We start from the raw sequence: 27,094 nt of genomic DNA, 5'->3' as shown, positions 1-27,094 counted from the left end.
GTGGACAGAGACTTCAAAAACGAAGCTGCACCAATAGTCCTTAGAACATGAACAAAGGGTCAATATCATGAATTATCAGACAAACATGCATTCAAACCAAAAATGAGGGGCCAGCTGTGTGGCACAACAAGTTAAACTACCTCCTGGGAGGCCAGCATCTAATATTCTAATATTAGATGTCCAGGCTGCGGTACTTCTGATCTCTCCAGTGCTAACACACCTGGACAATCAACAGAAGATGGCTCAAGTGCCACCCACGTGGGAGACGTGGCTGGAGGTGCAGACTCCTCCATTGGCCTGGTGCTGTTCCAGGCACTGGGGAGTAAACCAGTGGATGGAGCTCACTCGCTCTCTCTCTCTCTGCAACTCTGCCTTTCAAATAAAGAAAATAAAATCTTAAAACACACACACACACACACACACACGACATCAATTTGTTTCCAGTAACGTGGCTAACATTGGAAAGCCTGACACCACCAGATGTTCCTGGTCTTGCATCTACAGCCACGTAGTTACTAGCACATACACATGCTGTTGTTGGGAATTTTTTAATGGTTACAACTTTAAAATATCCTTTAGCTGTTTCTTATAAAGTTAGCAAACATTTTATGTGACTCATAATTTCACTTCTAGGTATTCACCCAAGAGGAATAAAAACTCAGGTCCACAAAAAGCTTGTACGAGACTATTTATAGCAGCCTTTTTCATAACAGCAAAAAAGCTGGAAATAATCCAAATGTACATCGACGGGAAAATGGATAAGCACTTTGCAGTATTTTTATATAAAGGAATATTACTCAGCAATAAAAAGAAACAAATTACTTATACGCAACACAGTGTGGGTACTTCAGAAAAGCATGAGGCTAAGCAGAAATAACCATAACCAAAAGCATACTCACTGCGCGAGTCCCCTCACACCAAGTTCACGGACAGGCAAAGCTCACTGACGGGGCCATAAAGAAGAGGCGTGGGTGCTCAGCCCAGTCAGGGTCGGCTGCGAGGCCAAACTCGGACCCTCCCTGGGACAGCGGAACTGCTCTACGCAGGGCTGCGCGGGTGCCGACACAGGCACATGTTCTGACCAGCTCAGCCTCAGCAACAGAAGCAGAGCGAAAGGAGACAGGATCAGGAAAGGGGTCACTAGGAAAGCTTTAGCAGAGCGTCAGGTGCGGTCACTCTGACCTAACAGGAGGGCAGGAGTTTCCAGGGAGACGTCTCACCGATGGCTAGGATGCCTGTTAGGACCCCCAAGTCTACACTGCAGGATCTGCACGTGGTCCCAGCTCCAGCCCCAATTCCAGCTTCCTGCTAAGGCAAACCCTGGGAGGCAGCCGCATAACGACCCATGGACTTTGGCGCCAGACACTGAGATGGGAGGCGTGGGCTGCGGTCGTGGCTCCCGGCTTCACCCTGGCCCACCCCGGTCACCCTGGGCATCTGAGGAAGGAACCCCTACACAGAAGCTCTAGCAGCCTATCTAGCTGTGTCTGTCTCTCCAATTAAACTTTTATCAGTTTTAAAATTTGCATGTCCTCGTATTATCCTACAGAAATGAAAACTTTCATTTGCACAGAATACGTTGTGAATTTTTATAGTAGCTTTATTTGTAACAACCAAAAACTGAAAAGGAAATCACAAGTCCTTCAGTGAAAAATGGGCCCATGGGGCCGGCGCCATGGCACAGGTGAGTCCTCCACCTGAAGCGCTGGCATCCCACATGGGAACTGGTTCTAGTCCCGGTTGCCCCTCTTCCAGGCCAGCTCTCTGCTGTGGCCCTGGAGTGCAGTGGAGGATGGCCAAGTGCTTGGGCCCTGCACCCCATGGGAGACGAGGAAGAAGTACCTGGCTCCTGGCTTCGGATTGGCACAGCTCCGACAGTTGCAGCCATTGGGGAGTGAACCAATGGAAGGAAGACTTCTGTCTCACTGTCTGTAACTCTACCTCTCCAATAAATAAATAATCTTAAAAATGTGTCCATAAACCACAATATTCCAAAACAAACTGCTCATTCACTCAACAGTGTCCATGGACCCAAACGGCACCACGCTGGGGGGAACACGCCAGGCCCCGTGGTGGAGTGCTGCACCACCTCACGTGTGCCACATGCTTGGCGTGACTGTTTCCGCAGCAGACACAGAGGCCTGACGTCAGGGCTTAGCTGCCCCAAGTGTGAGGGAGTGTCTCTGTCATGATGTGTTCTCACTGCGCTGACGGCCACGTGGGTCTGCACGTGGGCTTACTCTTCGTAGAATTACACATCAGCAAACGCACGGGGCAGAAAGGGGCTGAGAAGCAAAGCTTAGGGTAGCGGCTGGATGCGTCAGGGGGCGGGAGCGAGCAGGCGGTGCTGGCCAGGACACACAGCAGCTGTGGCAGAGGACAGCGGAGCTCCTTGCCTTACACGGAACCAGGTAGCACCGTTCTGGTCTCCTCATGTCCTAAGCGCTCTCTGACAAGTCTTCGCCGATTTACAAAAGCAGAGATTTTTAAAAGCAAGGAGCCCTGGTACCAATTGACCCAGAGCAGTCTACAGGTGCAAACACCAAGTAGTGAGTCCGTACACAGGGCCGTCTAGAAGTCCCCACATCCCCCTCCCAGGGACCTCCGTGTGCATGCCCACCCTCCCCCTTTCTGGTCCGTGTTGGAGATAACACGCTCACCTCCCTTTCTGCGTGGGGCTGCTTTAAATTTGATCTGTGAGAGTAAATTGACTGATTTTATCTTGGTAAGTAAATCACATCTGCTTGAAGAATTAAATTCTATGTTGCCTACTTGGCATGTATCTTCTTGTTTCTAAACTCTAATTTTGAGTTCATTCTCTGTTAATGGTAAGTAAATCACATAATTTTGACACACAGCTTCTTAAGTTCATAGTAAGGAAATATATTCAGAAGTTGATTTACTGTAACTAATTGGAAAACTCAAAGCTATATGGTTTCCAATATATCTCTAGGTAGGTTACCACTAATTTTAGTATTTCTACACTTAGAAAAATGGTTATGGAAATTTTAAATAGGAAACATACAACCATTCATCCTCCTTAGCAACCTTAGATATGTCAGAAAACAAATCAGGAATCGAACCAATCATGTCAGGAATACAAAGTAAAGTAGTCTTGTTTGTTAAAATTAGAGAGAAGCAACTTATTTCACTATTGTTTTCTAGCTAATTACACTGGAATGAATATTGTCTTGTCATACAGATTCATAAACAAAAACAATATATATGAATAGACAACACATCTTTCATTATGGATTTTGTAAGCTTAATCATCTTCTAGAAAAAATTGCATCATTTAATCTAGGGACCAGCAAGCTTCCTTCTGTTAAATAAATACTCTCCAATCTGCAGGTCACACAGAATCGCCAGCTACTCAATTCTGCCTCTCTGATGCAAAGCCACCAAAAACACAAGTCAACAGAAGGATTGGTTATGTTCCAATAAAACTATTTAGAAGAACAGATTTGATCCCATCGTCATAGCTTGCCTATCTCTTCTGTGAAGCATGTTCTCAGCAAGTGGTATCCGTCCGTGTGTGTGCGTGTGTGTGCGTGCGTTGTGTGTGTGTGTACACAGATGCATGTTCATGAATGCAAGTGCACCCATGTGCACACAATATTATATCCTTATACTTTTCTCCAGGCAAGAGCCACATGGAACGGATTTCATTTCCTTGGACAGTTCTGTTTAGATAGCACCCAAAACCAGTACTTGCCTCATTGAACACTACACCGTGGGATGGTGGCAGACCCATGAATATGAATGGGCAATGATGATGGGGAGCCCCAACACGGAACTGGTCACTGTGGCTGTGAGTCAGAAAACGCACCACGAATACATGGTTTCCACACAGTCTTCCCAAGTGGAAAGTATCTTCCTCACCTCCCTCTTTCCTGAGAATCCAGTCGCAAGATTCAATTTATTCTGTTTCTGTTTGCCTTTTCCATGTGCTTCCTGGAAGGTGACTATGCAGATAAGGAAGTTGGGAAGCCTGGGTTTGAGGTGCGGCCACGCTCCGGACTCCAGCTTTCCACTGATGAGCACCCAAGGAGGCAGCGGACGGCAGCTCAGGAGGCTGGGTGGCTGCCACCCTTGTGGGACACGCGCATGGAGTTCCCAGCTCCGTGCTTTGGCTGGGCACATTTCCTGCCATTGTGAGCATTTGGAAAGTGAATAAGAGATGAGAAATTTCTCTATGCCCTCTCTCTCAACTGAATAAATTTAATTTCAAAATTGTTAATGCCACCGGGTATGTTTACTGTACCGATCTTCCCTATAAATGTTAAAGCAGGCAAACACCCGAGTCCAACACGAGTAGGAGAAGACAAGGCCAGGTCCATGGTCTGCCCAGCCGGGTTCCATGAGTGGCTTAGTGTTCTGCCGGCGGCATCCCGAGCGTCTCCAATTGTGAGCAAGAGCCCCGTGTTTCTCTTTGTCCTGCTGCTCCCCCAAGTATCTTGCTGCTCCTAGCTAAGAGCAGAGCTCAAGGAAGGTAGAAAGCCTTGCCCAACAAAGCCCTTTAAAGTGCAGAGCCTGAGGTCACAAATAGAATCATTGCCTTGACTTCAAAGCTCAGAGCATGGAAACAAGACAGGTGTCGCAGGAACACACGGAGAGCTCCCCACATGGCAGAGACCGATGAGAACAGTAACTGCAGGTCTTCTGTCTTTCCCAAACGTATCCGCACCCACCAGCTTGATGACGTCACACTGGCTTTTCCTCCTCCTCTCTAAAGGGTGCTCTCAAGTCAGGGAGGGTGAGAAGGCCGTGTCAGTGCAGATCCAGACATGACGCCGTGGAGAAGGCCGTCCTGTCCCATGGCGAGGCGTGGGCAAGGACGTAGGGAAGCAGCAGGCTCTTCATCCTTACACCCAAATGCTTTCAATGCACTCAATTCAAATCCTGAGCCCCCCGGCCAGGATTCCTTCAATGCTAGTTGAGTAAGGAAGGCAGGCATACTGAAACAAGGGACCTCACGCCAGTCCCAAACCATGTGGGACCCAGGATCAGCTGGTCAGAGAGAAAACTTCAGCACAGTGGGAGTGGTCCAAAAACACCACCCCCACACTATGCAAAATAGCCTCCATGGTTGCCCGAGTCCCTCTCCGCCCCCCTCCCTCCCCCCATAGCAATGGCCGCCTTCGACCAGAGAGAACTTCAAAAAGTTTGTGGAAAATGGAAGTTGACAGATACATTTATTATAGCACAAACATATTTTTGAAACCCACGCATAGGTTTTTTTTTAAATTTTATGTAATTTACTTGAAAAGCAGAGGGAGAGAGGGGGAGGAGGAGAGAGACAGTGCACACCAGGGAGACAGAGAGGATCTCCCAGTTACTATGTGTGGGGAGCAATCCGGACTAGACTAAGTTACTCGAATTAGGACTTATTCTATGCATCTGCTCTCCCACAATATGGCGCTGGGAGAGAAGTAAACAGCTTCCGCACAGCTGCCTCCAGTTCAACTGATGGACTGTAGGACTTGCTCCTGATTGGAGAGCAGCGTGCTCGGCGTGTGGGCGGCCGAGTTGGGATTGGCGGAGGAGGACCATAAAGGAGGAGAGAAACGGCATGCACCAGGAACATCTATGGGGAACATCTAGCTGAGGGAACACCTGTGCAGCCCCCGAGAAGAGCCGGCCGGCGGTGTGCCGCTCCCCTGCGGAAGTGGGGAATGCGGCCAGGGGGAACTGCCCTTCCACGGAGGTGGAAGGGATAGTAGCCAACCCGGGAAGAACCAGCAGCAAACCCGGGGAGGGCCGAGCAGACGAAAGAACAGCGCAGGGTCCTGTGTTGCTCCTCCACGAAGAGGGGGAGCGACATAATGGTGCCGTGACTCGGATAGGAAACCTAGCTCGGATAGGAAACCTAGGACGGATAGCAAACTTAGGAGGGAAGAAACGGGAAGAACTGGGAAAATATCGGAGAGAGAAACTAGCAAACAGCCTAGGGAAATTACCGGAGAGAGAGACTAGCAAACAGCCTAGGGAAAAGCCGGACGAAAAGGGTGCCGGAAGAAGCTATTGAAAGCCTAGGCATAGACTCGGATACGGACTACGGGGGGAAGCTGGGAGAAATCTCTAAGGTCGAAAGCGAAAGTGAAAGCTAGAACAAACAGATTCGGACGCGGACTGTGGGGAGAGGCCAGGAGAAATGAGGGAGGAGTATTGTTGGAGGAAAGCTTGGGAAACATACCGGGTAGAGAAAAATGTTAGGGAAATTGAAGCCGCGGGGGGCAGGCCGAGGCGGAAACGAAAGCCACTTTGGGGTTCTCGAGTTAGCCCGGGAATAGGGGGCGAAAAGTTGAAACCAGAAGCTGAGACGTAAGCCAGATTGGGATCCGTCTGATTAGCCCGGGGAGCAAAGGACGGGAAGCCAAATCGTGGGGCGGAGACGTACGCTGGGTTGAATTCGCCAGGCTAGCCCGGGGAACTTAGATTGAATCCTAGTGGCGGAGACGCAAGCTACGCTGTGTTACTTGCGGAAGCCGCCGCGTGCAGAGAGAGCACGGGGCGTGAATAGATAGGGAACGCTGGCGTAGGCCGTGGTTCAGACGCGAAAGGGTTAAGCGTGGAGACCGCGGAGCGCGCAAAGCCGAGCCGCGCAAAGCCGGGAAGCTGCGCAGATGAGAGAGGCGCGCAGGCTGAAGCGGCGCAGAGCCGGGAACCCGCCGGCGGGGCGAGGTGCCGGAAAGCCGCAGGGATAAGAGAAACAGAAGTTTGGAAGTGAAGTAAAAGAGAAATGGGAATGCTGGAAGATAGAAGTGAAATGGGAGAGGTAGGAATGCCCGGAGATAGAGAAATAGAGAAAAATAAGGCCTCCCCTCAACATGCCAATTAGAAGGCTTGGATTCGGTCTGCCCGATTAGTGAGGCGGTGAGCACCTGGGCGGCTAGCCGCAGGTCACCGAAGACAAGCACGAATTAACATCAGTAAGGCTTCCCCACAATACCACAATTAGGAGGCTTGGATTCGGTCTGCCTGATTTAAGGCGGTAAGCGCCAGCAAAGCTCGACCAGAGTATGAGCTGCAGGTCACCGAAGATAGGCACGAACCAACACTAATAAGTCTCCCCCACAATAAGGCAATGAGAAGGCTTGGATTCGGTTTGCCTGATAGGTCTTGTAAGTCCCCTGCAGGCAGAGCAGAGTATGCGCTGCAGGGCACCGAACACAGGCACGCATCAGCGCCTAAAAACCTCCTCACAACATGGCGAAGAGAGGACCCGGATTCGGTTTGCCTGATGGATAGGACTTGTAAGAGCCTGTGGCAACTCTAGTGTGTGCCGCGGGACACCGAAGACAGGCGCGTATCAACGCTAAAAAATAAAAAGAAAGGGGGATCTGTGGGGAGCAATCCGGACTAGACTAAGTTACTCGAATTAGGACTTATTCTATGCATCTGCTCTCCCACAATATGGCGCTGGGAGAGAAGTAAACAGCTTCCGCACAGCTGCCTCCAGTTCAACTGATGGACTGTAGGACTTGCTCCTGATTGGAGAGCAGCGTGCTCGGCGTGTGGGCGGCCGAGTTGGGATTGGCGGAGGAGGACCATAAAGGAGGAGAGAAACGGCATGCACCAGGAACATCTATGGGGAACATCTAGCTGAGGGAACACCTGTGCAGCCCCCGAGAAGAGCCGGCCGGCGGTGTGCCGCTCCCCTGCGGAAGTGGGGAATGCGGCCAGGGGGAACTGCCCTTCCACGGAGGTGGAAGGGATAGTAGCCAACCCGGGAAGAACCAGCAGCAAACCCGGGGAGGGCCGAGCAGACGAAAGAACAGCGCAGGGTCCTGTGTTGCTCCTCCACGAAGAGGGGGAGCGACAACTATGCACGCCCCAAATGCCTCCAACAGCTGGGGCTGCACCAGACTGAAACCAGGACCCATGAACTCAGTCTAGGCCTCCCTTGGAGTGTCAAGAATTCAGCTAACAGAGCATCACCACCACCAACCCGGTAACATCAGCAAACAGCTAGAACCAGAGATCTGGACTCAGGCATTCTGGGGACATGAAACGCAGGCACACAGCAGCGCCCTGACACCGGTCACGCACCCTCCCCTGTGCAGCATGTGTCCACAGGATGCATTTCCACTAAGCTTTTAAAAACCCTTCGCTTGGCCAGTGCTGCGGCTCACTAGGCTAATCCTCCGCCTGCGGCGCCGGCACACCGGGTTCTAGACCCGGTCAGGGCGCCGGATTCTGTCCCGGCTGCCCCTCTTCCAGGCCAGCTCTCTGCTGTGGCCAGGGAGTGCAGTGGAGGATGGCCCAAGTGCTTGGGCCCTGCACCCCATGGGAGACCAGGAGAAGCACCTGGCTCCTGCCTTCGGATCAGCGCGGTGCGCCGGCCACGGCGGCCATTGGAGGGTGAACCAACGGCAAAGGAAGACCTTTCTCTCTGTCTCTCTCACTGTCCATTCTGCCTGTCAAAAAAAAAAAAAAAAAAAAAAAAAAAAAACAACAACAACTTTCGCTTGCATGGGTTTCAAACATCTTTGGGCACCAAAATAAATGCGTTTTAATCTAAATTTCCATGAACTTTAAGAAGTCCCTTTATGTTTTACAATAAGACCTCTAAAGAGGCAGGCATCTTTGTTCTCTGATGTTTCCTGAGCGCACAGAACATGCTTAGTACACAGCTGGCGCTCAGTATCAGCTGGATGAGGAACTAAACCACTGGGAGGATTTCCGTGGCCTCCCACTGCACAGGACAGCTCAAGCCCAAGAGTAACTTCAAATCAAAAGCTCAGACAGAGAAAAGAGAAGGCTGGAGGAGACAGGTAATTATCCTGTAAAAAGGCCCACTGAATGTGAACAGATTTGCAAATGAGGAGGAGGGCAGGAGTTGCAAAGGCCCCCTTCTGACATGCCCCACTGGTGCTGCCCCAGTCTCTCTAAACACTGACTCCTACCACAAGGCACCACTAGCCTGCCTTGCACGCAGATTTAACTGCACAGGTCACAGCTGGGGTTAAAGCTGAAGACATCTATGCTAACAGGTTAGCTAATGGGGCTTAATCCTCGCTGGGTGCCTCAGGCTAATCTGTGGCTTCCTGGGTTTAATTGTGACTGTTCCTCCCATCAGGGGCCCAATTACCTCTTTGGAGCTCCGTGTCAGCTCCTCCAGGGTGAGGGCCTTAACAGCCAGCAGACTGCCCTGTCCCGTCTTCCTGCCTCCCCTCCTTCCCAGGCCCGGCCTGCGCTGAGGCTGCAAACACCTGTCCCATGGTGCCATCATCCCTCCTGCTCCACATCTTCTAGATCCCGGACCTGCTGGGGTGGTCTGCTTTTAACCACGGACTGGAACCTGGTGGGAAAGCTCTGCAATGGCCAGCCGCTGTCCCCTGTGCCAATCACTCAGGCGTGGGATGACAAAAGACTCTGGGCCACAGGAGGCCAGAGTGGGATCCTGAAGCCAGGGCCAGTGGGGTGGGGGCAGGGGGACTTCACCTGCTCCAACAGATGGGCGGGGAGGAGGGGGAGTCTCAATGCTTCTGGGCAGGACAGGGCGGGCACAGCACCGACCCTCGCTTAGGGCTCCTCCGTGGCAAATGCCACTTACCCAACAGGCACACGTGAGCCAACGGGGAACAGGGAACGTGTCTGGTCTGCGACGGCAAATGCCTGCCGTCCACGCGCCAAGCACCCACGAGACAGAGCCAGTGCACCTCAGAAGGGACCTCTGGCTGCTCTACCTGCTCACTGCTCTGGGTTCTGAGGCACCCTCCTTCTGAAGTATGTGTGTGTGTGACATTAGAGCTTCCAGTTGCATGTTCTCTTGAATGACTTAAAAAACAGCGCACACAAAATCACCGTTGTTGCTAGAAAGTCCGACAGGTTTCCATCGGAGGAACCGCAAACTCCTCAGCAGCGGAGGGGCCGCAGGCTCCGATGCACCTGCTCTTTCGGACCCCTGTGCAAGCAACTGGATGAGTGCCAGCACCAACGCCGCTCAGGCTAACGCACAGAGTCCCTGTCCCACCACACCAGGCCAGGACCCCCTGGGTCTGAGCGGTGCCTGAACCCAGAGGCAAGGGGTGGCTGGGAAACAGATTTTGCCCTCATCACAACCTTTCTCTGCATCAGGCTATCCTGACGAAACCATCGTCGACCTGAAATGTAGCCAACACTGTTTCTCAGGGACAAGGTGTTGGGAGACATTTGCCAACAGCAGACAGCCAGAATGAAACTCTAGCTTGTGTGTATTTCCTTACCCATTCTCTTCACACTAAGAGTGGTGTTTCAGAGTCCACATGGGCATGCAACCAGCCGGCGACAAAGTGCAGTCTATATACAGACAGAACTGTTCCCACCCATTGGTCTTTGCCTAGGGTGACCGGAAAGTAGGGAGCCGGTCACTGGATTTGCTTACCAAGGAAGCTGCCTTATTTTTGTCTTGATCCCGTCTTGAGCAGACACACGGTCAAACGGAGTTCTCATGTTTCTCTCCGGCATGACTGTTGTTAAAGCATGCTCTCTCATTGACATGGTCTCATGTGACACGAGAAGGCATTTGCCAACATGCCTGCGCGTTGGAATGTCTGAGCTTAGAAGCTGGGGTGGTCACGGCCATGGTCGGGGATTCCCGTCTGGGATCCCAGGAAGGATGCGTAAACCCAGGCAGCTGCCTACTGCGTCGCGCCACACACCAGGAAAAGGTAGGGCAGCTGGGTGCCACGGACAGGAGCAGCTGAGACTCGGACCTGAGGTCAGGGGGCACCCAGGGTACCAGCTGTGCCCACAGAACTCCAGGGCCAGCATCATGGGGAGTCCACCGCGTGATACTGGGGTGACAATCTGGCACAGCTGTCAAACTGCTGGCAGGGACACCCACACCCCATACCGGAGTGCTTGGCTCCGAGTCGCCACTCCCCTTCCAATCCAGCTTCCTGGTAGCACATGCCCTAGGAGGTGGCAGGGTCCCCTGCCACCCACAGGGGAGGCTGGATTGATTACCTGGCTCCTGGCTTAGACCTGGCCCAGCCCCCGCTGTTGCAGACATTTGGTGAGTAAAGCAGCAGATGCAAGAATTCTGTCTTCCCCTCTCTACGCCCCTGCCTCTCAAATAAAATAAAAGCAAAGAAACCCACAGCAGGTGGAGGACACATGGTTGCCCAGCACTGCAGACCAATAGTTCATTCATTCCCATCCATTCATCACAGTGTGTGCCATAAGCACAAACCCACTGCTCACTAAACGCCCTTAATATCTTTCTTGAAACAGACTTATCCTTTATTTGAATAAATTTTTAAAAACCTCACAGTTAAGATCACTGAAGTAAAAAAACAGAATCACTTGCCTTCAAAAGTTGTTTAATTAAAGCAATTTTATTGAGTTGTGGGCCAAATTGTTTTTCCACAAAGACCGTAAGTTTAAGGGCTGTTCTCTTTGTTAAAAAGAGAGCTTGGGGGGGCCAGCATTGTGGCACAGCAGGTTAAGCCTCCACCCGCAGGCCAGCATCCTGCATGGGTGCCAGTTTGAAACCCAGCTGCTCCACTCCAGACCCAGCTCTCTGCTAATGTGCCTGGGAAGGCAGCACAAGATGGCCCAAGTGCTTGGGCCTCTGCACATATGTGGGAGACCTGGAAGAAGCTCCTGGCTTCAGTCTGGCCCAGCCCTGGCCACTGTGGCCAGAGGATAGAAGATTTCTCTCTCTCTCCTCTTTCCTCTTTCCTCCCTCTCTCTCCTCTTCCCCCCCCCCCCTCTTTCCCCTCTCTCCCTCTCTCCTCTTCCCCCCTCCCTCTCTCTCCTCTTTCCCCTCTCCCTCTCCTCTTTCCCCTCTCTCCCTCTCCCTCTCCCCTTTCCCCTTTCTCCCTCTCCCCTTTCCCCTTTCTCCCTCTCCCCTTTCCCCTCTCTCCCTCTCCCCTTTCCCCTTTCTCCCTCTCCCCTTTCCCCTTTCTCCCTCTCCCCTTTCCCCTCTCTCCCTCTCCCTCTCCTCTTTCCCCCTCTCTCTCTCCTCTTTTCTCTCTCCCCTCTTTTCTCTTTCTCTCTCTCTCTCCTTTCTCTCTCTCCTCTTTTCTCTCTCTCTCCTCTTCCCTCGCTCTCTCTCTCTCCTCTTCCCTCGCTCTCTCTCTCTCCTCTTCCCTCGCTCTCTCTCTCTCCTCTTCCCTTGCTGCTCTCTCTCTCTCACATGCTACCTTTCAAATAAATAAAACAGTAAAAATCTGAAAGACTGTCAAGTGTTTATAGGTTATGAAAGATTTTAGTGGTCGGTGCTGTGGCATAGCAGGTAAAGCCGCCACATGCAGTGCCAGCATCCATATGGGCGCCAGTTCGAGTCCCAGCTGCTCGAGTCCAGTTCAAGTCCTTGGGCCCCTGCACCCACGTGGGAGACCCGGAAGAAGCGCCAGGCTTCGGATCGGCACAGCTTCAGCTGTTGCAGCCAATTGGGGAGTGAACCAGCAAATGGAAGACCTCTCCCTCTCTCCCTCTCCTCTCTCTGTGTAACTCTGACTTTCAACTAAATAAATAAATCTTAAAAAAATAAAATTCAATCAAGAAAGATCTTCAATCTCAGACAAGTCTTGCTCCCAAATGGAAATGGAAGATCCTGAAAGAGGCTGGCAGAGAGCCTGTGACTCGGTTACTTAACATGTCTTAGGACGTCTCCAGCAGCACCCAGGCCACACCTGGGCACAGACCTCACAGGGAGAAGGGTGTCAGGAGGCAGGGGCAAGCAAGGGTGGCTCCAGAAGCAGAGTTCATTACCAGGCCTCCAGTAAGTCAATGCCTCGCTCGCTCTGTTCATTGCTGCAGTGTTGAGACCGCATAAGGTTTCAGCAGCATCCAGACGTGCATGTGTGGGACGCAGCCCTGTCTCCACGAGTCCCAGCTCTAGCATCTTCCAGGAGTTAGACCCTTAAAGCACAGTTTCATCTAAAACACATGAGAAGTGGGAATAGTGATTCTGAGAGAAACATGTGTCTATGACCTTTTGTGTCTAGTTTCTTCCTTTAAAAAAAAAAAACTATGTATTTATTTTAGAGGCAGAGAGAGGGAGGGAGGGAGGGAGGGTAGGAGAGGAGGAGTGATAGTTCCCACGTGCTGGTTCACACCCTGCCCACCCAACAATGCCTGCAATGGCCAGGGCTGGACCGGAGGCTGCAGCTGGAATCGGGAACTCGTTCTAGTCTCCCACGGGAGCAGCAGGAACCCCACCACTTGCTCCATCACTGCTGCCTCCCAGGGTCTGCAGTGCCAGGAAGCTGGGGTCAGAAGCAGCAGCGGGTGGCAAATCCAGGTACTCGATATGGGACAGGTGTCCTAACCAGCATCCTAACTCCTAGGCCAAATGCCCACCCCGAGAACGCCCAGTAAACAGAGCCTTCCAGGCAGTAAGCACCACGTGTTCTCCATGCAAGATCAGCAGGATAACGACTCCCCAAGATGCCCACATACTAGACCCTGGACCTGTAAGTCACCATTTCTGGGAATAAAGGCACTAGGCAGGTGGACGCAGAGTTCAGCTCCCGACACAGGAAGATCATTCTAGATTACTTAATGACATGAGCGTTTGAAAGAACCTTTCCCAGCTGAGCAGGGGTGGAAGGGAAATGGGACAACCAAAGAAGAATCAGAAACATGTGATGTCATTGTGGGGGCTGGTGCCGTGGCTCACTAGGTTAATCCTCCTCCGCCTGTGGCACCGGCACCCCGGGTTCTAGTCCTGGTTGGGGCACCAGTTCTCTCCCAGTTGCTCCACTTCCAGTCCAGCTCTCTGCTGTGGCCCGGGAGTGCAATGGAGGATGGCCCAAGTGCTTGGGCCCTGCACCCGCATGGGCTCCTGGCTTCAGGTCGGCGCAACACCGGCCGTAGCAGCCATTTGGGGAGTGAACCAATGGAAGGAAGACCTTTCTCTCTTTCTGTCTCTGTCTAAATCTGTCTGTCAAATAAATAAAAAATAAAAAAAGATGTGACATCATTGCATTTGAAGACTGACGGGACCGAGAGCCAGACACGCCGGCAGCCTCTGGGAGGAGCAGCCGCCAAGGCACTGAACTCTGCCCTAGCATCTTCAGCAGAGACGACAGCCCCGCCAGCACCTTGTTTCCATCAGGTGAGACTCACGCTGAGCTCCCAGCTTACAGAATTGGATATAATAGACTCATGGATGCATTTGAAGCCTCCAAATTTGTGGTCATCTGCCGTAGCAGCAACAGCAAACGAGTCTGGTATGACACTGAAAAGTGGGGCCATGGACTCAGGAAGTGTGGCCCAGGCTGGAGGTGACCTTCAGGCTCAAGGTCGTCAGCACTGATCACCGCTTCGCTCCTCCCCTGCTTCCCCCGGAAGTGGAGGGAATGCATCCTGATTGACAAGCGAGACCAGGTCTTCACGCAGAGGTCAAACGGCGTTGGCCGTGGGGTAGAAGCCACACTGGGCATTTGCCCAGCACTCTCCCTCCCTCCTGGCTGTCCAGACGCCCGTGTTTCCCACAGCATGGCATCTCTGTGGCCCATCGGAACAACAGAATGCACAGAGGTGAAGCCGGCCATCCTCAGGTCTGGTGGTGCAAACACCCCCGATGTCCCTCCACGATCTCTTAGCACAAGGTGATGGCAACACAGCCACAGCCAGTGGCATCCGGAACGCCAGGGAAGCACTTGGAGGACAGCTCCCCACAGACTTGCACCGTGACTGGATTAGACTGGGTGACGTTCTCCTCCCACAGTGGTTAGCACCACTGACACACAAGCAAACAGACACTCAGAGGAGGGGATGGCGGTCTGCTCCCCGCATAAACCTCACCACAAGGACAACTGAAGGGGCCAGCGCTGCGGCACAGCAGGTTAAAGCCTCAGTCCGCTTTGCTGGCATCCCGTATTGAGCAGAGTTCAAGTCCCGGCTGCTATACTTCCAATCCAGCTCTCTGTTAATGCACCTGGGAAAGCAGTAGAAGAGGGCACAAGTCCTTGGGCCCCTGCACTCCTGTGGGAGACCCAGAGGAAGCTCTTGGCTTTGGATCAGCTCAGCTCTGGCCCTTGTGGCCCTTTAGGGAGTGAACCAACAGATGGAAGAGCTGTCTCTACCTCTCTCTGTAACTCTGTCTTATAAATAAGTAAACCTAAAAATGTTTTTTTAAAAAAAGGAGCTGAGGGCCGGTGCCATGGCTCACTAGACTAATCCTCCCCCTTGCGGCGCCGGCACACCGGGTTCTAGTCCCAGTTGGGGCGCCGGATTCTGTCCCGGTTGCCCCTCTTCCAGGCCAGCTCTCTGCTGTGGCCCGGGAGTGCAGTGGAGGATGGCCCAGGTGCTTGGGCCCTGCACCCCATGGGAGACCAGGAGAAGCACCTGGCTCCTGGCTTCAGATCGGTGCAGCATGCTGGCCGTAGCGGCCATTTGGGGGGTGAACCAATGGAAAAGGAAGAGGAAGACCTTTCTCTCTGTCTCTAACTCTGCCTGTCAAAAAAAAAGGGGGGGGGGGGCTGAAGGATACAGGGACCAAGCCCACACCAGAGTGGCATTTGCTGGCTTGTTGGAAGTCACCTCCCCCATGACTGATCAATCATCAGGACCCCCATCCACCCACCCTCTGATTCTGCTGAGCCATCTTAGTGAGTGGCAGAGACGCTGCTCCGTGGCATCTCTACAGAGACCACAGACCCTGACTCAGACCCCTGCGTGGCAACCAACGTGGCTGTGAGGATAAATCTTGGCTAACGCACTTCATCTCCTCCATGACAGCACGACGGCCTCCAGGCTCAGTGTGTGCCGTCTTGGCCTACTTCCCTTGTTAGCCCGAGGTTTGCAGTCGGCAATAGCAAGGCAAGGGGACCTGCACAGAGTCCCCCGAGGGCACTGGCCACGTGCTCCCCCACCGGCAGCCATCTTTCCCCAGGAGACATTCGAGTTCCACCACATTCAGCGACAGCACAGGAGGGACGCATATAGGGAGCAAAGCACCGTGAAGATGTTGCGTGTGAAGGACTCAGAAGGGGAAAACACTGCTGCCCCCGTCTTTGAAAAAGGGGTCAGGAATTTTCCATCAAATTTTCAGATCATCGCTGGTGTACTTGGCTCTCTGGAAGACCAGAAAATGTTTTAAATGGAGTGACAAGTGAATGGATTTCAGTAAGCTAAGTGTAAAGCAACATCCGAGACCAACACCACCTGGAGACAGAGGACCAGATCAACACTAAGAAGCCAGCGTCGGGTGCAGAGGTTAAGGCACTGCCTGCGACACTGGCATCCCCTGCGAGGCGCTGGCTCAGGTCCCAGCTGCTCCACCTCAGATTAGCCTCCCTACTAACAAGCCTGGGAAGGCGGTGAAGTCGGCCCCGGTGCTTGGGCCCCTGCACCTATATGGAATCCTGGGCTCCTGGCTTTGGGGAGCAAGCCAGCCAACGTAAGATTGCTTTTTCTCCTACTTGTTCTGTGGCGCTGCCTTTCAAACAAACAAATAACTCTTAAAAAAAAAAAAAAAAAGGCCAGAGAAATGCTGGTAGGAAGGACCTAGGAGTCATAGCAGCCCTAACCGTCAGTGAGGGGGGAGGAGGGATGGGAGACCAAGACCCTTCCACGTGGGCAGTAAAGAAGCCCGTCTCAGAGCCCTTCCCGCCAGCCCTGGAAGCAGCAGTGTGGAGGACACGGCGAGATTCAAGGCTGGAAGCAGGCATTTCAGGCGTCTGAGGACCCCGTGGATGGAGGACACCAGGCCATCCGTGAGTGGCTCAGGTCACAGCCTCGTTTTACCTTCGCCAAGTCAGGGCGAGAGAGGACAGGCAGGGACACGTGCTTGAGAACAGCGTCCAGGACACGGGGAGAGCAGCGTGCGGATGGGGGGACGTGACAAAGGTGGACAGTGCCCCAGAAAAGGCAAGAGGTTGTCCCACATCCCTGCAGGTGCTAAGCCAGCAAGGCGACAGAAGTCCAGCGGGTGGGCGCTGCGTGCCGACCAGGGGTGCGGAGAGCCCCTCCTGCTGAGCCACGACACTACCCCTGCAAAGGTGAGGGTGCCCACAGTCGTGGCGACAGGGGTCGCAGGGAGGGGCTGACGGGAAGAGCAGCACGTCCCTTGACAGTGTATGAGAAAGGCCTCAGGGGAGACAGTCGGGAGCCCGCTGGTGTCACCCACGGGAAAGCGCTGAGGTTACCACGGGGACTGGGCCATGCTCGCCGCGTGCCGACGTCCCAGAGAAGGAGAAAAGCAGGCCTGCCTTTACAATATCCCCCAAATCTTTCCCCCACCTCATTTGTATACTTCATTATGAAGTATTAATGGGATTTTTCGGTCAATTAAATACTGTATGCAAATGCCATAAAAATATAATTAGCGGTAAATTAAAAGTGGCCATGAAACGGAAATTGGTATGGAAATCATCTGTCCCCCACTGACGAGCAACAGCTACAGTGTGATGAGCGCTCACCGCACACCAGGCGGGTGTCAAGGACTCAGAGTCGGCATCTGACGGCACGGGGTCGCCCCAACAGCCACAGCAGCAGATCCTGGGCTCCCCGCACCTTCCGCGAAGGAGCTGAGGCCCAGATGAACCTCAGGGCCGTGCCCTGCTGCACAGCGGTCAGGGCCAGCTCAGCTCCTCCAACTGCAGAGCCAGATGCTTCCCCAGCCACGCAGCTGCGGCTCTGGGAGGACAGGAGGCTGCACCGCTTCGTCTCCAGGGCTGTTGATGGGTTCTAGAACAAAACTGGGAAGGTCCCACGCTGACGGGGGAAAGCATCACCCACGAGAACCAGTCTCCATCACGAGAGTTCAAGGCGGGGTCGGCCAGTTCCACACCCTGGGCCCCACGGCTACCTCTGTGAAAAGCAAAGACAAGAAAGCCCTTGGCGTGTGGGTGGTTGTGACGACTGATGGGTCCATGCACGTGACTTCAGAGAGTGTGTGGCCTAGAGTGCACACAACAGGCTCAGCATTGCAATTCTTTTCTTCATCGACCAAAGTGTACAGCTACTCACCGTGTAGATTCTACTCACCTGGCTGGGAGTTCCTAGGACCTCCATCACAAGTGGACAACTCTTTGGAAATCTTCCCCGCTCAATGCCACGACCCTCTCCCTCGGTGAGAAGGCTGACTGCATGTTCTGGATTTCTGTCTCAAATACACCTCTGCTCTTTCTTCTGTGCCTTGAGTCTCCCCCCTGCACCTAAGCATGTCGGCTTCTCCAAGTCCCCCACGGGGAGACTTGGACTTCCCATAACCCTCATCCCCTGATCACAGCTCTCAAGTCGGTGCCTACCCACAGTCAGCACCCCATGCTGTCTATTTGTTTGAAATTTTTATTGACAGAGAACTTCCGTCTATTGGTTCACTCCCAAGTTGTATGTAACAGCCAGGACCAGGCTGAAGCCAGAAGCCTGGAACTCAGTCTGGGTCTCTCCTGTGGGCAGCAGGGGTCTGAGGACTTGAGCCACCATCTGATGTCTCTTCAGGTGCACGTGAGCCGGAAGCTGGGATGGGAAGCAGAGCTGAGATTCAAACCCAGGCACTCTCACTGGGGTCGTGGCGTTCCACGAGGCATCTAAGCCACTGAGCCCAACACCCAACCCATCCCACACCCTCCTCTCTGTACCACCTGTCCATCACCACCATGACTTCTGCTTCCTTGTAAAAGTCCTTTTTATCTGCCGCACAGCTGTGTCTTACTCACCATCATTTGCCTTTTATAACTATGTCCTTACCCCCAAAAGATAATCAATAGGCAGTATTCACTCAAGGAAAAATCTCTATGTATCAGTAAGGGGCAATGACCCAGGGGTTCCCAAGACCAGCCACAGATTAAGTGATTTGCTGGAATGACCCACGGGACTCAACATACGGGCATCAGTAAAGGATACAAAGCAAAACCATCACACAGAATAGGGATAGGGGCTCGTGTCCCGAGGAGCCCTGGTGCAGCTGGCCGAGGGTCTTCTCCCAGTGCACTCACGGCAGATGCCCTCCGTCCCCCCACCATGGAACTGCGGCCACCTGGCTCAGGTGTCTCCTACCAGGAATGCTCACAGACTAAGAACCCAAGACTGCGAACTGGCTTTGCAGCACAGCGGGTCAAGGCTCTGCAGTGGAAGATCATCCAAGAGCTTGGGCCCTTGCACCCATGTCGGACACCTGGATGGAGTTTGAAGCTCCTGGCTTCAGCCTGGCCCAGACCTGGCTGTTGTCACTATTTGGGGAGTGAACCAGCAGATGGAGGATCAAACGACCTCAAACTCTTTCTCTGCCTTTCAAATAAGTAAGTAAAATGATTTTTTTAAGAAGGACTCGGGATGGAACTGGAGGCACCCTCCGAGACACATCAACATTCCGGAGCGCGAGGAGGCACAGAGGTGTTCTAGAGAGCCCTGCCGTCTGCACAGCCGGGGCACAGGGCGCACGTTTTACCACTTCCTGCCGGAGTGGGGAACTGTCCAGCACTCGGCTTCCCGGGCGTCAGCCAACTTGCTAAGGACAGCAGTGTCCGCACTGGCTGTGTTAACCCTTCTCTGCACAGGGACTATGAACAACGAAACCCAGATGGGTCAAGCTTCCAGCCTCCCTACGCTGACCTTCCCAGGCCATGACCCTGTGAGGCACTCAGAGGAACTTGGTACCCGTGGTCATGAAGACACCATTGTTTGCTCACATACTCGGATGAGAATCAGGCCTTCTGAGCTCACAGTGTGGCGAGTTCACAGCTGAGCCACGAGGGCAAAGCCGCCAGCTCTAGGCACTTGCTCAGCCCTCTGGCAGCCTGGACACCTTGCAGTGCTCCTAGAGTAAGTATCCTATAGAACCTACATGAAACATTTGGTTTTGATTCATTTATTTGAGGGGCAGAGAGACAGAAAGACAGAGAGAAGAGAAACAGAGAGAGTGTGCCCTCACGTACTGGCTCACCCTCCAATGCCTTCGATTGCCGGGACTGAGCTGGGATGGAGCCCAGCACAGGGAACTCAATCCCGATCTCCCCTGGGGGTGGCAGAACCCCACTATCACTGCCTCCCGCCATCTGCATCAGCAGGTTTCAAAGGCCAGGGACTCTGAACAAGGACATGTCCTTTAGGCCACAATCTCCTGGGCCTTGATTTCTCCTCTTCCCGCCAATCAAAATTATACAGTCTTTCTTATACCTCTAACCTATTTTTTAAAAAAAGTGTTTTTTTATTTATTTGAAAGTCAGAATTACACACACACACACACACAGAGAGAGAGAGAGAGAGAGAGACTTCCATCCACTGGTTCACTCCCCAATTGGCCACAACAGCCGAAGCTGTATTGATCTGAAGCCAGGAGCTTCCTCCAGGTCTTCCACATGGGTGCAGGGGTCCAAGCACTTGGGCCATCTTCAACTGCTTTCCCAGGCCATAGCAGAGAGCTGGATTGGAAGTGGAGCAGCTGGGTCTCGAACCAGGGCCCCTATAGAATGCTGGTGCTTCAGGCTAGGGCGTTAACCCGCTGTGCCACAGCACCGGCCCCTATACCTCTAATCTCTGACTCCTAAGTTCCAAGATCATACTGTAGATGTTTTTATTAGGTTTTGAAGAAAAGGGACTCTAATGTTTAGATCAACACAAAACAGAAAAAGTCTAAGAAGATGGTACCTTACCCCTAAACTAAAGGGGAAAAATGAGGTTGAAAGCCCTCAATGAGTAAGAAACGAGACACAGAGACAGGAGAACAAAGCACGTGGGAAGGGGATCAGGAAGGAGATTCACCCAGGTGTGGCCAGCAGGCCCTGCAGGGGCTGAGCCCAGTGCTCAGATCAGTGCCCAGAAGGCACTCACGGCCCCCAGCAGGCTGTGTGTACCCCTCAGGTTCCCAGTCCTTCTCCCCCACTCCCACTGACCTGACTACCTGGCTGGCACACCTACACACTGCAGGCCTGGCACTCCCACCCCCTCACATTCACACAGAGCAAGGGTCAGCCCCCAGGAACACGCGGTCACCACAGCTATGGCCACACACTGCGCCGGGGAAGGGACAGGCGAGCTTCACCTCTACCACCTCTCAGGATCAACAGGATGTAAACAAGCAAGAAATGCAGATGAATGCAGACAGTGGACACTCCCGGGAAAATGGGCTGAACGCACTCACTCCCCACGGGGCACCAGTTCCCTGTCCTGCGGGACACAGCCTGCACAGTGTTCATCCTAACAGAGCAGCTTCCAGAGCTTTCTCCCACCGCCACCCGACCCCTCCCTCGCTCCGCTTCGTGGCTGCTTTTGTTTCCTTCTATGAAAATATTTCCACTTGGTTCTTCACCCTGGTTCTGAATCTGCAGTTCTGTGACCCTGCGTGTGTGTGTGAACAAATGTGTGTAGGCGTGAAGGCGTGCACATGTGTTTTAAAGTCTCGTTTTATTTCTGGATCACTAATACCAGTCCTGCTATGCAGAAAAACATGCAGCTATTTTGGGGCTCAAACCCCAAGGGAAAGCACCTCCTACAGGTAAAAATGCATTCTGCCCATGTCCAAGTTCTTCCCTGAACAGCCACGCATCTGTCTGCAGACGGGTTTGAATCACCAGCCTTCTGCCGTCGGTCCCTCATCCGACTCGACGTCACACGCGTGTTATTCTCTGAGCTTAAATTACCAATGAATCTCTTTCCACCCTACGTCCTGGAGGGAAAAAGCTAGCAGCTGGTGTCGCCATGAATCACTAGATAGATGTGCGGAAACCGTTTAGACCAAATAAGAAGACCAGCACAGCTGTCGCCGTCACGGCGAAATTCCTTCTATGCCAGCCAGGCTGTCGGGAGACGCGACCCCTAACCGACAGCACCGCTCAGTTCACAGGGCCCTGAACTCGCAACTTAGGTAGGTAAAAATGATCGCCTACCAGCAGCAAATGCCACTTTGGAGGGAACTAAAGAAATTAAATGTGTGAAGTCTGCCTTATTTAACCCATACTTACACTTTGAGTTACAATGACAGACACAAGGGCCAGCGTTTTGACACCAAGTGTTACGCTGCCATTCGCAATGCCAAAATCCCCTGCGAGAGCTGGTTACAGTCCCAGCTACTCTGCTCTCCATCCTGCGCCCTGCCAATGTGCCTGAGAAAGTACCAGAAGATGGCCCAAGAGTGTGGGTCCCAGCCACCAACATGGATGGAGTTCCTGGTTCCTGGCTTCAGCCTGGCCCAGCACTGAAAGCAGGTACAATGTCTCCAGTCTGTCCTCTCTCCTTCCCGAGTGCTCCAAGGTCACGGCAAACTGAGGTCAGGTCAGTTTTCCTCTTACTGACCAGTCCACTGTTATGGAGGACCCAGTCCTAAACCTAGAGAGGGAAATGGAGAGCAATCTTTTCCAAGGAGAGGTCACTGCGTTGCACGTCATTGTGAAGCCACAGGACCACACGTCAATGCCTGGCAGGCTGTGCCCTGGCACCGACAGCCTCCGCGCGTGAGACAGCTCACAGACACAATCAGCAGCGCTGCCCTAATCCACACGCATGCTGGCACCACAGAAAACGCTCTCCCAGCCGGAACATCAGTTCACTGAAATGTGATGTTTAAATTCCCTCCAAACTGATACTTGACTCACAAAACCATGATGCGGTCAAAGCAGACCCAGCCTGTGCTGTACAGACATTACCTATCACGTTTACTTGGTATCGTTTACTGGGATCATCAGAATCCACCTATGTGTGTGCACACACACCTACACACACACACACACACCTGTGCAAGGCTGTAGGCACGCGCCCCACCGCACCTCTGAGGGCTGAGAGATCAGCGCCGTTTCTCAGCTCGTGCAGGGGAATTTCTGGGACACGAGGAACGCTGGCTGTTCCAGCAGCTTCCATACGTTACTGGTGTGTGCTGCTTCCGAAACCACCCTGTGGCAGTTTCCATTCTGTGCGCGGTCAACAGCTCAGAGCCCCACGGCCGACAGCAGAAAAGCCGCACGGCCCCAGAGAGCTGTCAGCCCCAGCTGGGGACACCTTTTCCTGGCTGGAGAGCAACCACATGGAGGCGGAAAAAGGCAGGGATGAGAAATTTCCAACAAATCGATGTTCTTCTGCGAGCATCATCAGCCAGAAGTCAGGCATTAAAGAAACACCAAGCAGGCATGTTGGAGAGACCATCCCAGCGAGAGGGAAGCTCACTCTCTGCCCTTCAAATAAAATGCAAATAAATGAATAAAAGTAACAAGCAAGCTAAGAAACAGGACAAAATACCCAGCTTTCTTAAGTGAAATGTTTTGGAAGCACTGATAGATAGGATTTAATGAGGAAAAAAAAAAGAAAAGGCCATTAATTCTAAGGATTGGTCCCAGAAGTTATCATACTCCAAGTCTATGCTTAGGGACCGAGCAGAACAGACGGTGAGCTTCCATCAAGTATATCTGAAAGAGAAATTACGTGGAGCTCACCTCTATGCCCTGCAATGCCTTCATGTTAGTCATCTGAATTCAGGTCAGAGTTCATCTGCACGTTGCGCTTCGTTTCCCACAAATCATGGACGAACACTGCATTGCTTGATCTGTCTCCTGGATATTCAATACTCCCGTACCCTTCTTCCTTCAAGTATAGGAGCAGCCATGAGATGGGAGGCAGAGACCCCCTCTGGGGAGTTGTAACCAAGCGCTCCTGTTGAAGGTGGGCTACTGGAGGGCTCCTAGGGAAGGGAGGTTTGGAAGAGTAACAATGTGACTACGGGCACACCTGGAAGTTTGCCACATTGTGAGCTCAGCGGACTATTTGTGTGAAAATCGAAGACCAAAGTTATTCTGCAGTTCCTGTATACTGACATGTGCCACAGAGACCCTGGCACGCAACAGGAGATGGTTTGCCCACTAGAAGGGCCGAGTTTACTCTTCCACCTGAAATTAACAATGCCTTTTTCTTGATGCCATTTTATCCCACTCTATGAAGTGAGGCTTCTATTCCGGGAGGGAATGCTCTCCCCCACCCTCAGGGGAGGGCCACCTGCAGTAACTGACCAAAGCACCACCCCCTACCCTGGGGGGAGGGTGCCCACAGTAACTGACTAAAGCACCTAAGACAAACAGCGCCCTCCTCCCCAAGACACAAGGAGCCCAGGAAGGACAGTGGTCCGGTCCAGGACCCTCCTGGCAGCCTTGCGATCCACAGCCATGGCCATCACAGCCCACTCGCCAGCCTCGCGCTCCTCCTCTGCCCGGGTCTCCAGGATCTGCTCAGGTCACAAGGTGACAGGCAGCAGGCGCTACATTCTGTGGCTCACAGACAATGACCTGACATCATGGCCAGGGTCTGACCCGAACTTCCCTGCACACCTGGGGGAGACCCTGGGAAGGGCTGAGGGGGGCCGGGGACGGACAGGACTTTGTGCTCACGGACAGAGAACCCAGGAAGCGGAGGTCCTAACAGAGGCACCAAAGTGAGCGCAAACCCGTTCTAATCACTGCCTGTTGATCTTGGAATTCAACCTCAGAACTGAGCCCGTGTACGCTAGGAGGATCCACGCTTAATCAATGAAGTTATTCTGGTGGGCTGCTGTCTATTAACACATGCCGAGGTGAGCAGCAGCCACCAAAACAGCAGGCTGCTAAACCAGACCCAAACGCCCGACTCGGAGGTGTACGAAAGGACCCCGAGGCTCCGGCCGTGAGAGGGAGCACAGCCGAGACTTCAGGTTTACAGTAACTATCACAGGTTATCAAGATTTCTGAAAAATAAGTACACATTCTCAACTGAAAAAAAAATTGAGAAGTGTGTCAGTGTGTGCACTGTGTTACATTTCTGCCAATGTCTTGCATGTCTGCCATTGAAGACAGCTATCCCTGATTGTATTTTTTAGTTAAGATTCATTTTATTTATTTGAAGGGCAGAGTTTCAGAGAGAGAGAGAGGGGCAGAGACAGAGAGAGGTCTTGCATTCACTGGTTCATTTCCCCAAATGGCCTCAACGACCAGGACAGGCCGGTCGGAAGCCAGGAGCTTCTTCCAGTTCTCCCACATGGGTGCAGGGGCCTAAGAACTTGGACCATCTTCTACTGCTTTGCCAGGCACACTAGCAGGGAACTAGATCAGAAGTAGAACAGTCAGGACTTGGGCTCACACCCGTATCGGATGCTGGCACGGCACAGTAGCTGCTGAGGCTTTAACCCACTGTGCCACATCGTCAGCCCCTCTCCCTGTATTTTTTTTTTTTTTTTTTTTTTTTGACAGGCAGAGTTAGAGAGACAGAGAGACAGAGAGAAAGGTCTTCCTTTTTTCCCGTTGGTTCACCCCACAATGGCCGCTGCAGCCGGCGCACCACGCTGATCCGAAGCCAGGAGCCAGGTGCTTCTTCCTGGTCTCCCATGCGGGTGCAGGGCCCAAACACTTGGGCCATCCTCCACTGCACTCCCAGGCCACAGCAGAGAGCTGGACTGGAAGACGAGAAACCAGGACAGAACTGGCGCCCCAACCGGGACTAGAACCCGGGGTGCCAGCGCCGCAGGTGGAGGATTAGCCTAGTGAGACACGGCATCGGCTCCCTGTATTCTTATACTGGCGTCTGTTTCAGTCAACCAGCTGTGGTTCTTGAAGCTTTGTAAAGGTGGGAAATTAGAAATTTGAAATCACAGAAATCTTTCATGTTCTAGAATCTGAAAATCCTTGGGTCTATCATATTTTTAATGCACCTTTCATCCACACTGACAGATTCTGGAAAATATCAGATTGCTAAACTGAAGATCTAATAGCAGATGCTCCAAATGATAACATCGATTACATTATCAATGAGATCACATTTGTTAAGGTCACCACCAATCACACAAAAAAATCTCTAAGTATTTCAGAATTATCAAACTCACAGTGGAAGATTCAAGTTTTTTAAAATTCTGCCTTTCCTTGAAAGTTCAAAGCTTAACAAATTCTCTAAGTTGTTGTCCTTGAAGTGATAGGGTTATTTCTTTCACTGTTGATAAAAATCCTGCAAAAGACCCAAATCGAAATGACCAGAGTTTGCCAGCCATGCTTTCAAACAATGGCCTCTGATGAAAAAAGCAACGTGCTCAACTCAAAACTAAAGAATCACACGAGTGCTCCCCCCCAGGCCCCCATCACACGTCATATACAGTAGAAGTGTTCATGGGTGCTTCTCACTGTCACACGGACATTCCCAAGACGCTGAGAGCAGGCAGACGGCCCAGCCGTTATGACGCCTGCATTTCTTATCGAACAGGCTCTGTGGATTCCAGCTCCCTGCTAACGCACAGACTGGAAGCAGCAGGTGATGCCCAGGGCGAGTTCCCAGATCCTGGCTTCAGCCTCACATCGTAAGCGTCTGGAGAGAGAACCAGCAGACACAAGATCGGGTCTGCTCTCTCTCATCATTTAATAAAATGCTTAAAAAGATCCTTACTCAAATGCGTAGATTTCACACAACCATTCATCCAGACTGCTTGACAAGATCACTTTTTTTTTTAAGAGTTTTTAAAGATTTATGTATTTATTTGACAGTCAGAGTTACACAGAGAGAGGAGAGGCAGAGAGACAGAGAGACAGAGAGACAGGTCTTCGATCCACTGGGTCACTCCCCAATTGGCTGCAACGGCTGGAGCTGCAACAATCCTAAGACAGGAGCCAGGAGCTTCTTCCCAGTCTCCCACGTGAGTGCAGGGGTACCAAGCACTTGGGCCATCTTCCACTGCTTTCCCAGGCCACAGCAGAGAGCTGGATCAGAAGTGGAACAGCTGGGTCTCGCACCAGTGCCCATATGGGATGTCGGCACTGCAGGCCAGGGCATTAACCTGCTGCTCCACAGCGCCGGCCCGACCAGATCACTCTTAAGTGAAACAATTTCCTGCAGTGTTGACCGAATGCTGGCTGACCCAAGCTACGGGGCCAGCAGGGTGACCCAGCGCGGTTTTCATGCCCCTGTGCAACTGCCAACAGAGGGGAAAAGGCAAGTGAGGTCTTCGGGTTACTGCGCCAACGGTCCTGACTGCTGGTGTCAGGGAAGCCCCCGGGATCTGCAGACCACACACTGAGAACCCCGAGCTCGTGGGAAAGGACCACAAAGACTGGAGGCCTCATTTTATAGGATCCAAGGGATCTTTATTGATCCCTTTAATTTTTCAGTTAAATAATCCAGAGCAGGCTTTCGGAGCAGCAAGCGAGGCTCGGCTGGAGACACCTGTACCCCACAGCACAGTGCCTGGGTTCAAGGCTCGGCTCCACTTCCTGTT

At 52.5% G+C, this 27,094-nt stretch overlaps 1 long non-coding RNA gene across 17 annotated transcripts in view; it reads right to left on the bottom strand.

The window, feature by feature from the left end:
* Positions 1 to 27,094, bottom strand: part of LOC149126003 (uncharacterized) — a 611,412-nt gene that overhangs the window by 568,403 nt on the left and 15,915 nt on the right. The window contains exons 2-3 of one of the 17 annotated variants that reach the window (XR_016235124.1): positions 17,932 to 18,405; positions 17,248 to 17,754 (exon numbers count right to left, since the gene is read on the bottom strand). The exons of 15 other annotated variants lie outside the window; for them this stretch is intronic. This is a non-coding gene — a long non-coding RNA (uncharacterized LOC149126003). Of the gene's footprint in view, positions 1 to 17,247; positions 17,755 to 17,931; positions 18,406 to 25,842; positions 26,191 to 27,094 lie in introns of those variants that run through there. One more of the 17 variants, XR_016235115.1, reaches the window with a different exon arrangement.

This window comes from Oryctolagus cuniculus, chromosome 6 (assembly GCF_051225735.1).
Source record: "Oryctolagus cuniculus isolate XC-2025 breed Fujian yellow rabbit chromosome 6, ASM5122573v1, whole genome shotgun sequence".
In the NCBI taxonomy this organism is placed as follows: Eukaryota; Metazoa; Chordata; class Mammalia; order Lagomorpha; family Leporidae; genus Oryctolagus; species Oryctolagus cuniculus.
The sequence above is the reverse complement of the archived record's forward strand: the minus strand, read 5'-3'. Positions and strand labels throughout refer to the sequence as shown.